This window comes from Passer domesticus, chromosome 1 (assembly GCF_036417665.1).
Source record: "Passer domesticus isolate bPasDom1 chromosome 1, bPasDom1.hap1, whole genome shotgun sequence".
NCBI classification, from domain to species: Eukaryota; Metazoa; Chordata; class Aves; order Passeriformes; family Passeridae; genus Passer; species Passer domesticus.
In genome coordinates this window covers 66344934-66357082 of record NC_087474.1, presented here as the reverse complement: position 1 = coordinate 66357082, position 12149 = coordinate 66344934, and the positions used below count along the sequence as shown (strand labels likewise).

The following is a 12149-nucleotide window of genomic DNA, read 5'->3' as shown; positions in this document are numbered from 1 at the left end:
TCTCCAAGGCTATGTTACTCTGTTCTATTATCCTTAGAGTAAAATGCTGTTTTGTTCTACTGTCCTTTTCAAAGAGTTAAAATCTAATTGCAAGATTGTGGACAATGGCAGAACAAATTAAATACATGAGATAGAGTTGAATATAACAGTCTTACTCTTTATTTGGATGCCTTACTATCTACAGGTATTCTGTTTTCAGCTGGGACAGAGTTCTGCTCTTAGTAGCTTGTACAGTGCTGTATTTTGGATTCAGTAATTGAATAATGTTCATAATGCACTGATATTGTAGTTGTTGCTTGGTAGAGCTTATCCTGAGTCAAAGACTTTTCAGTTTTCCTGTATTCTGTCAGTGAGGAGCTGCACAAGGAGCTGCAAGGAGCATGCCCAGGGCAGCTGACCCGAACTGACCAAAGTGATATTCCATACCATAAAATGTCATGCTCAATACAGAAATTGAGGTTGGTTTTTTTGAAGGGGGGGGATGCGGGGGGGGAATGGTTTTTTTGGTTTTGTTTGGCTTTTAATTTTTGTTTGTTTGTTTATTTCAATTCTCAAATTGTTCTTACTTAAGAGATTTTTCTTTTATTCTCCTCTTCAACATGGGGAGGAAGTGAAGATTACGTGATCAGCTTGTGTGGTACTTAGTTGTTGGCTGGGGTTAAACCACAACATCAGGTCTGACAGAGGAGGAGGAGAATTTGGTGGAAGGCAATGCAGGAGCCCTGTTTTTATTTCTGAACAACTCTGTCTTTTCATAACAGGTAGCATATAACAACACTGTGGGGTTGAGTGTAGGATGATGCACAGACTAATCACGATCTGCCTGATAACAATTATTACAAGAAGCATTGCCATCCCTGTTGCTTCAAGTGACTTGCCCTAAAGGTTTCCTATAAGTTCCGAAAGTTGCTTTGTTTGAAAGATTTCATATTTGTTATGTGTAACTCTTAGATTTCCTAAAGGTTTTTATTCTGACTTTGAATATTTAAAAGTCCTGTTATCTTTACCAATATTAGTAAGGTACCAATAAGTAAAATTTGACTGATAAATCCTTGGTAATAACACTCCCTATTCATGCAAATATTTATTCAGTTCCCATACATGCAGAACTTCAAACATCTGCTGAGGCCATTGAAATTCATTTTTCTTCAGTGAATTATCTCTCTGAGGAGCTGCGAACCAAATGTGCTTATTCAGATACGATGAAGACTTGCTAGCAATGCAACCTTAGCTTTTGGTATATCAAATAAAACTAAACTCTTTACTATATGTATTTTTAAACTCACTTTTCTTACATTAACAAAAGAATAGCAATGCCTTCAAATTATCTGTAGGATAAAAATTTTGTTAGTGATGTGTGTGTGAGTGATAGGAAATACAGGCACAGGGAGAGAAGGAATAGCTTCCCTTAATTTTTGTATGTCTTGTCCACGTCTCAGATGAAACATATGATTCCCTTAGAGACTCAATTTCACAAAAATTTTATATATCTCGTCACAGTGTTTTAACAACTACTGAATATCATAATAAACTCAGAACTGTAGACAGAAGCTATGTGGGTTACAAAGCAGTGTAATGTCTTGGAACTTAAAAATAACTCACCCAGTCAAAGAAATTTTGAAACAAGAGATATTCTGAAAGCAAATACTTAATATCAGTGTAGTACTATCCTAGGAAGGAACTCATCTAGGGATGCTTTCTAACAGTCCCTGTGAAATTCTGCCCTCCCTCCCTAGCAGAGCAACAACTCTCTCCTTACAGAATTAGATGCAACTAAACTCTTCTTAGAGCTACCACACAGAGCACAGCTTTCATGATAAAGTTGTGCTGTGCTGGGCAGCTTCTGTCTTTGTCCAGGGTAGGAAAGAAACAGAGCTGTGGCTTCTAAGAGGAGATGGCATGCTTCACCTCCACTCTTAAGGTACAAAGGTTTTACTCTTATACGTGATTAAAGAGAGGGTCTGACTTTTCCAATAGCACTGGGTATGATGACTTATGAAATAACTATAAAACTGTGGTTGAAGAGATGAATTGCATGTTTAATTAGGTTAATACTGATGTTTTTGCAACCAGTAGGTAACCTCAGTAGTAACTGAACTTATACACATACCTTCTTGCATACCCATTCTTATGCTAGCTTAATGTTTGAGAGATGTTGTCTGTACTTGTGGTCTTTACTGAACATGTAAATTAGTCATGCAAGCCTAAAAATAGTTTCTCTAGGCCAATACTTCATTTGTATGCTTAGAATTCAAGAAAATCCTGGCTTTGAAAGTGAAGACACTCAACAGAAGAACTAAAAATTTATTCAAATGACATGATCTAAAATTATGCTCCTGAAAATCATGCTTCAAGGTTTTGGATGAAAGAACCAGTTGAAAAATATGGGCATCCAAAACTGCATATTTGCATTGCAATCAGCCTAATTTTTGAAGGCCCAGTGTATGTAATAAAAGCGGTGAGTAAATTATATTGAGAGTCTTACATGAAAGGATTTTATAAAGAACTGAACCACAGAACACTGATTGTTTATTCCCATTTGCTTAGGCAGATTTGAATCAGTCCTCAAATGAAAGAGAGAAGATCTAAGTCAAACCTTTTAATATTTGCCTGTTCCTGAATTCCTGTACGTGGAATTCAATATACGTGACACTTTCTATTGAGAAAAAAATCTGTTTTCACCCTCTCCTTGCCAATACATTTTTTCAATTCCCTGGAAACATACCCTGCAAATCAGCTATGGGAAAAAAAGACTGGATATGAGAAATAAAATTCATATTCTCTGCATCCTAATTTATGTGACAGAATGCAGTTTTCATGTCTTCCTCAGCACGTCATAGCAATTTTTCCAGGCACCTGCTATCATATGCTTTTCTCAGTGAAATAATTCTGTCTACATGCATTCAATTCAACACTCATTCTGTTTCTACTCATAAAGAATCTAAAATAAATGGCAGGAGGTACATGGACTCAAATTAGGTGAATCTCTCCAATATATAAGTTTTAAGATGTTTTGGTTTTGCCCGTCTTTTACAGAGAAAAGGTGCAATAAGTACAGCTGGTATAAACATTGGCTACAGCAATGTGGAGTAATCTAAAACATGCCTGGAGGCTGTTTTAACTTGAACATTCGCTATAAGCCTTTTTGCTTCTTTTCACATGTATACAATTTTAAGAATAAAATTATGCATCTGAAACATTTTAGAATTATAAAAGTGCCCAAAGGAAAAAGCTGAGTGTATACAAATACATACAAAAATTCCACAGCATCATTCTCCTCATGAGAAGAAACAACCATTGTTGTATTGCACTAAGTAGTTTCTTTAGTTATTATTTTGCACTGTGTGATTGGTATTTTGCACTGAGGGGGTTTGTTCCATTACCCCCTCTCCTTGAAGCCCTGTGGCGGTCTTAGTCTGGGTAACTCCCTCGTCTCGCCCCTCCCATCAGTTGTATCCCATTGGCTGTGGCCCCTCTCATCCGCCCCTCTTCTCTGGGTTTAAAATCTCCCGCCATGAGCCATTCTTTATCTTTCTTTTCCTGGACACCATTACCTCTCTCCCAGACTCTCCCCTGGAGGTGTTCCACAACAAAGTTGTGGGAGATTTGTCCCAAGAAGAAGCGCGCCTCCCGTCTTTTCTTTTTGTCCTTGTTGGTGAAGCCAGGGTCCAGAGCTAACCAAACTGGACCCCCACAAGGCTTTTAACCCAACAAACCATATTAGGAAAAACATTAGGAGAATCCTGAAATTGAAGGTTCATATGAATTTTAGAGGATACTAGACAATTTCATGAAATTGTGTTCCCTAGCTTTGAAATTTCTTTAGAATTTCACTGGCTTTTTTTCCTGGATGTTTATAAAAGCATAGACATTGCTGTTTTGGGATGGTTTTTTTCATTTTTGTTTGTTTGGTTGGTTGGTTGGTTTTTTTGCTTGTTTGTTTTTGTTTTAAAGACTACTGATAGAAAGTGACTACTTAAATTAAAATGCTTGCTAATCTTAATTATGTTTCTTGATGTAGGTTCATTCAGTGACATTACATACAGCCACATGATTAAATAGTTTTCCCCAGCTTCATCATACAAAAATTATAGAGAGACTGTCATCAAGTACTTAAGGATTTCCTTAAGGATTTTCTTTATGCCAGACAATATTAATTAATCACAATATGGGTGGTAAAGCTCCCAACAGAGAGTAAAGGTGCAACCTTTTCTAACGAAAATGATAAGGCACAACTGATTAGTTAAAATAGAGACATGACAAGCAACAGAAGTTTATTAATATAAAAGCAAAACTCTTACTAATATTTTGCAGACAAAATTTTGTTTGAAGCTTATAATTCCAGCCATATCAGTTAAGGTTAATTTGGTCTGTTTATAAGAAATATTGTGGGTTGATCTTGGCTGGCTGCCAGTCTACAGAGTCACTCTCTCACTCCCCGTCTTCAAGAGGACAGGGGGAGAAATGAGATAAACAAAAGCTTGCACATCAAGATATAGACAAGGAAATCAAGTATGAAATACCATCATGAGCAAAGCAGACTCAATTTGGGGAAAATTAATTTATTACTTATAAAAATAGAGTTGAATTAAAAGACTTATAGAATCATTAAAAGTTTTAGACTGGAAGGGATCTTCAAAAATCATCTAGTACAATTCCCGTGCCACAGGGCATCTTTCATTAGACCAGTTTCCTCAAAGTCCTATTTAACCTGACCTTGAACACTTCTAAGTATGGGGCATCCACAAGTTCTCTAGGCAGCCTGTGCCACTGTCTCACCACCATCATCTTAAAAAGGTTTCTATCTCCAAGAAGTTATTTAGAGTGCTGGAAGGAGTCAACAGCTAGTTTTGCAACAGTGGTACCCTCAAATAAATTCTGTAGACATCTGCCTCTCTCTTCTGAGCACGCTGTGATCCTACATTTCTAGTTTTGGACCTTTATTTAAATCCCCGAAGATGGTAGTGAGAAATCATCTGCTCCTTTTGGAATGGTGAAGACAGAAATATTGTTTTATGTACAAATAACTTCATGTTTATGTTATTTTTTTATCACAATATATACTGATGCATGTTCAACAAAATTTCTGAATTTGAGAATTTGAAAGGTGCTTGAATTTTTTTCCCTTCAATTTATTATCCCAGAGTATAAATCAACCTTTAAAGAAGAAATTGCTTTCTCTTAAAATTAAGTATAATATTTTTTGTGTAATTCTGAGCAATAAAAATCATACTGTGGTAATGAGAATAAAATTGTAGCAGTAGTCAGGATGGTAAAGGAATAAATTATAAAAAGCATCTTAATACATAATGACATTATTCAAATAATACATACAGTTATTATAACAGGATGTTAACTGGAATTAAGTATTACAACAATGAGTAGTGGGATTTAGATGCTGCAGAAAAAACACAATCTTTCAGAGTTAATGCAACATATCACTAGATGCTATCAGCCTATTACTGCTTTTATTTTTCAATTTTAATCACAAAATAATTGAAATAATTCAAAAGCATGGATGAAAGTACAAACCATACATACATAGAATCACAGAATCATAGAATGCTTTGGACTGAAAAGGGGCCTTAAAGATCATCTAGTTCCAACACCCCTGCCATAGGCAAGGACAATAATTGAGAAAAGTCTAAAAATGTGGTTTGACCCTAATGCTCAAACTGGTTTTTTTTTGGTTGACACAGGTGGAGCTACCTGACAAAGGAGAAAAAAGTTGTTGTGAGAAACTGCCAGTGAAAGTTTCTGTGGCAAGTTTGACTGATTGTTTCGTTATATTTACTTGAATTTGGACTCTGAGGTAAGTAAACATAGCCAAATTGTCATTGATTCTGCCTTCTTATGTCCAGAAAAGCTAAAGACATTTGATTAAATGTAAATTTTTTACTCTTCAGTATCAATATTTATTCACATGCACAACTCAGTCTTTCCAGCACAAATGAGGGCTTTGGAACTGCTGAATATTGTTCAAGGAAAATGACAAGATAACACATCTTTTATAGTTTTACTTTGTACATATTTATGTCATTGAAAGTATATTATAGCAGCATTCACAGAAAATGTATCCTGATCAAAGCAGGCTAGTTTGAAACAATTTTGAAAGTGTTTACTCGGAAAAAAAAAACCACAATAGTTATTTCTAACTCTAGTGAAGTTAAGTGTGCCTTACTAGGTAAGAAGGATAAAATTCTAATTCTGACATGCCATTTATAAAGTCATTAAACCACAAATTCAATTCATCATTTGTAACAGATTTAGGTGTGAATAGTAGACTCAAGATATTCCTACTATATGCATCTGTTCCACCAAAAGCTTTTCCCCTTTAAGACAGGAAATTGCACACTACAGTTTGAAACAGGAAATAAATTGAAAGCTAAAGACATTGAACAGGGCCCAAAAGGAAAGGAAAGAGTTGTTGGTAATTCTGTCCTACATAAACTCTTCGCCATCATCAAGATGAAATATGTGTAAAACTTTGTCAACAGCAAACTGGGGATGTCAAGCACACAGCACAGTTTTTGTGATTGCAAGTCACTTTGTGTTTCCATAGTCAGCTAAAAAATAGAAAAATTACCATTACATGCAATTTTGATTTTTTTTATTTAACACAAGACATTATGTTCTTTATATAAGGAACTTATATGCTTTAGCCCTTAGAAAAATAATGAAAAAGCCACAGTACCTGTAGTTACTGCTCTGAACATGACACATATACATTTCTCTGTGTGTTTCTGGACTTCCACTAATTCTTTTCTCACTTGTCCCCTTCTGGTGATTTTATTGCCAGGCTCAAAATACTTATTTTTGTAAAACTCTGTTACTTCATAAATAGTCTAGCCCACACAGACTATTCTAACCTTGTCATCTGGAGGACTAGAAACTCTCGAGTCCCACAGTTCCAAAGCAGGACTTTGTAAAAATCTAGTCTCATCTCCCAACTTTTGTATGAAAACTATATAATGAAAATGCTCAATAGTACATGAAATAAATAGGCACTTTTAAAAACAAATGGGATTTTGTTTGCAATATGTTTCACAATGTCATGGTTTGAGGCTGGCACAATGCCAGTGCCCCCCATGAAAATATGTTTTCCCTAGTGGCTTCTGTGAGATGTGATCAGGAACAGAGCAAAGCAGGCTCCAACTTAAGAAACAAACTTTATTAATTACAATATCTAAAAAGGAACAGACACCAAATTAAGAATGAAAACCCTCCAAATACATTCCTCCTCCTCCCCCCCATTTCCTCCACAGCATGAAATAACACCATAGATTTCCACAGTGTCACCATTTCTCAGATAATCAACTTTCAGTCCACCACCACACCTTAGATAATCGACTCTCAAGTCCATCAGGGGGAGAGGAGTCTCCCCTTGCACCACAGGCTTCCCCTGGAAACACAACTCTTGTTTTTCCATGTCACTCATAGCACTGCCTGGAGGACATCTGCCCTTGTGACTTCTTCCCTCCATGTGCAGTGCTCTCACCACTGGACACGAGCCAGGACTGCTTTTAGGGTTCCCCTTTTAAAGATGCCCCACCCAGTTCCAAAAGCAGCAGTCTCTCAACTTTGGGACACCAGTCCCCCCCAGATTTCACCGCCTGGGGCCGAGGTGCCTCATGAACAGAGATCTTCCTCTCTGTGAAGACAGAGGGCATCCCACACCCTCCTCAGCCATCTCTGTTCTCGCCACTGCTTCACCACTATCTTTGGCTTCAAGGCATTGCCTCCCCCTAAATGCAGTCTCTGTGTCACAGGAAAAACATGGGTTTGTCCATGGCCATACAAGAAAGAGTCCAGCCCAAAGCCACTCCATCACCTCTTAACCTAGGATTCTTCTCACCTCTTCTAACATTCCTCACATGCACCAACTTCTGTCACACTTGCTCATTTCCTCCTGCTTCATCTCTCTCTCCTCATTCAGATTCAGGAAGATCAGTATTTGTAAGGTTTCCATTATTCTAGAAAGGGGTTAAAATCTTTGCCTCTGTCTGCCCAGAACTCACATGGAGGGATGCCGCATCATGCACTTCTGGCCGGCCGTGCTGCCAGCATGATATCAAACCTCAAGGCACCACAGGCACTCTCTCTCTCTCTCCCTCTCTCTCTCCCCCAGGGGGTAGGAGTGGGGGGCCCAATGCTTCTCAATGCTTCTCAGGGCTCCTCCACCCTTCCATCTTGCAAGGCCTTCACCCCCCTCCTCTGCCCGAGCCTCCCTCACCCAGCCGCATGGCTTCCCTTCCCCCACCCAGCCCTGGCTGGGCAGGGGAGCTCTGACCTCCTTCACAGACTGGGACCAAGAGAGAATTCTCCTGGGAGTTCTTGCTTTTAACCCTCTGTGTTCTCAGAGGTGGTCCATACCTTCAGTGGCCAAACCAGGTGCCAATATTCAAATCCAAGCACTGATTGGTTTGACCACAACCTACCAAAAAACTCACTTCCTTCTTAACCTATGACACATGATCAGCCTTTATGGCATATATACCCTGAGATATTTGAAGGAAACAATGAAAATTTATTTGAAAAAACTCAGGTTGTCTTGTTATAGAGTATATTTTAATCGTAAAATCTGTAATAAGAACAAACTCTTTAACCCATGTGATACATTTTTATGGTAATGCTTGTGGCAAAGAAAGAAAAGGAGGTGACAGATTGTTTGCTACACTCCAACTAGCATCCAGCAACAAAGTAACACAGGATGATTCTCCTCAAATTACATGAAGACAATTTCCCTACTTTTTTTCTATTTGGAACCACACACCAAAAAAGCCTTTTGTTTAAAGGCTAAAGCTTCATTAAAGAAAACAAGCAAACAAACAAAAGACCAAAACAAAGAACAACTGGTTGCAACTGTTGTCAAAAAACCCAAGTTGTTATTTCAAGTAACAACAACAAAGAGTACTTTCCAACCCTTAGGTACTACAGGGATTTTCCACCCCACAACAGCTGGCATATAATTTTATAAAATGTTGAGTGCTTTTTTAAAATCTATGTATAGAATACTATTTGGTCTAGAGAAGGAATATTTTTATTTTTATTCACGATAGAAATTATGTTTGCCCTTTTATTTCTTTCAGGTATAAACAAAGACTTGAAAAGTAAAAGGATGTTCTACACTGAAGTTGATAGCTTATGTTTTGCCAAAACAACATCACTTCACCAAACCACTTCCTGATGATTATTAATCTGTTAGAGAAGTTCTGATTCCTATTCCTTCTTCTGTAAACACTGCTGCTTCTCAAATTACATGAGTGTGTTTTTCTGGAGAATGAATGTATAAATTAATATTTCATATTTGCATTTAGTTACTGAAAACTAAGATTTGTGAAAACTCACCCCTTTGGAATTATTGTGGTGTTACTTGTGGCATTTTGGTTCTGTTTTTCTCAGCACACTTCTATGTTAATGATGCAGCACTGCCATGTGGGAGAGAGCCACCATGGTATCAGTCATGATAAGTAAAGAGTACAGGTGGTTTAGCCTCCTAGCCTCCCAGTTCCTGCGTGTTGTATTTTTTCACAGAAGGAGGTAAAGGATGGGTAACCTTTCTAAAAGCTAACAGTGGCTCTTTCAACTGCCAGTTTTTATTCCTAACTGACAGGCCTTGAATGCAACTCAAATACAGCAGGATTCCAAAAAAGCACTTTGAATAATAAATAACACTTTAAAAATAACAAAGATAATAATTAAAAATATGGTCTGCAAAAGACTATTTTCTTTTCCCTCATGGCAACGGAGACAAGATCCCAAAGAAACTGCAATGTCAGCCCAAACCCTGAAAAAACTTTCACCAGAAGCTTTACAAAAGAAATTTGATCTGAGATTGGCTGCATGGACTGCTGAAGAGGAGGAGCAAAACCTAATCAAAAACCAACCAAGAAAAAAAATCCAGAAAGTTAAAATATATTTATCTATATTTATCTATATATTTATCTTTTTAAAGGGATATCTAGCCTCTGACTGAAAAGACTGCTCAGGATCTTGAAATTCTTTATTTGTTTGCCTCTTTTTTCCCCCGATCTGATTTGTTCATTGATGGATTTTTATTATATATTCTCCTCAGGAGAGAAATTGGCACATTTATGAAATATTTGAATAGATATTGCCATAGAAATGTCAAATAATAGCATATCAAAGGGATTCCTTTTCACACAAGAAACATGGCATTGGGTTTGTATTTCTCTATAAAGATGAGGCTTCTTGTGCAAGTACTTGGCAAACTGCTTTATTCTTTGCCTGTGACTGTTAGTTGTGGTCATTTGGGGACTACAGTACAGCTCTTGTGTCTCCAGCATCTCTAATATTTGCCATTCAAACTAATTTTTAAATGCTTGATTCCACTCTGGAGCTGTCACTGCTGAGGTGGTTGCCTTAAGCTATTTTCACAGGGTCTTGAGAAAGTCTGGTGGTATAAAATAGAGTTCACCTACTGGCAGCATATGTGTAAACATATGAATAACTTAACAGAAAAAAAAATCTGGTTTTGTAAAACTCCTGTTTGCAATTGCTGAACTTAAAAATTCCAGCTTTGTAGTAGAAAGTGATTTTTTTTAAAGTCTCATTCTTAAGGTAGCTAAAATGCAAAACAATTCTCATTGAAGTAGAATGTTATGGTTGTCTGGGAATAAAAAAAATGCTTTGGATATTTAAGAAAGGATTTCTACATCATGAACATTTTGTATATTCTGACTTTATTTTTTCCCTGGTTTGTGAAAAAGGTCTTTTTGAAAATGTTTAAATTTTCTGTAGGTTATGGGAACTATTTTATTCCTTAATCTAATATCATCATAGAAGAAGCAGGGTCAACAAAAGTTCTACAAGGTCTTCCTAGTAGAAGAGATAAAGTTTTGGATACAAAGTATCAAAAATTATAAAGAAGAATGTGATAGCGCTTATTCGTCCTACATGCCCTCTTTCCTCTTATTGGATGATCTTGCCATTTCAGTGTACTGCTTTGTTGCAGTCAGGTATTTTAGTTTTCTGTGCCTTTTTTTTTTTTAATTTTCCAATACAGTGATGGCACAGAGAACATGGCCAGCTCCATGAGCATAGTCACAAGAGTAAAATATGGTTAGATCACACAGAAAAGGAGATTATCTTCTTTTGTATCTGCTCCATGTCAACAGCAGTACCACAGGTTGCCTGGGGAGAGCAGAAGCCATCCCATCGCTGAGCAGCACAAATAGGGCTACTCTGTGAGGGCGCCAAGCAAGTGACCCCAGTGCAGGTTGGGGCCTCACTGAGAGGGTTTCTGCCAGCTCTGAGCTGAGCCAAACCAGAGGTAGTTACAGGATCTGTTGGCAATCCAGGGATAATTCATCCAGGATGAAGTAATAAGTCACATCTAGGGTCAATACAAGAAGTCCAATGAGGAACTGCAAAAGCCAGAGCTAGAGACAATCTACCTGTAACATAGGTCCAAAATGACAGAGATAAGGCTACACAGAATACAGATGTAGTCACTAAGTCAGGTCATGGAGTGTCCTGGGTAACCCCAAATGTTTCAGTATTCCACATCTATCTGTGCCCAAAATTGTTATTACCTCTTTAAGTCCCAGCTTCAAGGCTAGGGAAAGTGCCTGGGCTTTTAAAAAAGCCTGGTCACCCAAGCAGAACTCTCATGGCTCTAGTTGTTTGCATTTGGTTCTTGCAGGGAGAGTGTGCAGAGGCAGTGTGGACAGAGGCTCGCCTCTGGTTTTCCATCTCAGGGGGTGGTTTGAGACAGGTTTCAAGGCAGCAGTAGTAGCAACCCTGCATTTCTCACTCAGAAACTGTTTCAGAGTGAATTTTACAACACCTGTTGGCAGTATGAAGCCAGAGTGGGTTAGGGTTGGACCATGGCATGTCGGCGCTCGAGAGTCCATTTCTCTTCCTCCCCGCCATTGGGGCAAGACCCAAGACAGCATCACTGACGCCAGTGGCTTGGAAGCTGCAGTGCCAACATCAGTGGATCCAGCCACCAGAGTGTGCCACCTGCCTTTGCTGATGGAGCTGCTGCCATCAGGGCGATAAGGACTAGGGGGTGCGCTACTGACATCTTTCCTCTGCCGTTTGGACCTTCTCTTTGCTCCAGGCAGTCCCTGAGATTTCAGTAATTTGGTAATTAGTGATTATTTATTGTTATCTTTTGCCCGTTG

General features: G+C 38.1%; 1 long non-coding RNA gene across 1 annotated transcript in view; it reads left to right on the top strand.

The window, feature by feature from the left end:
- Positions 1 to 10808, top strand: part of LOC135301543 (uncharacterized) — a 29623-nt gene extending 18815 nt beyond the window's left edge. Inside the window, exons 4-5 of the long non-coding RNA XR_010363290.1 lie at positions 5700 to 5812; positions 9090 to 10808. This is a non-coding gene — a long non-coding RNA (uncharacterized LOC135301543). The remainder of the gene's footprint in view (positions 1 to 5699; positions 5813 to 9089) is intronic.
- The last annotated feature ends 1341 nt before the right edge of the window (positions 10809 to 12149 follow it).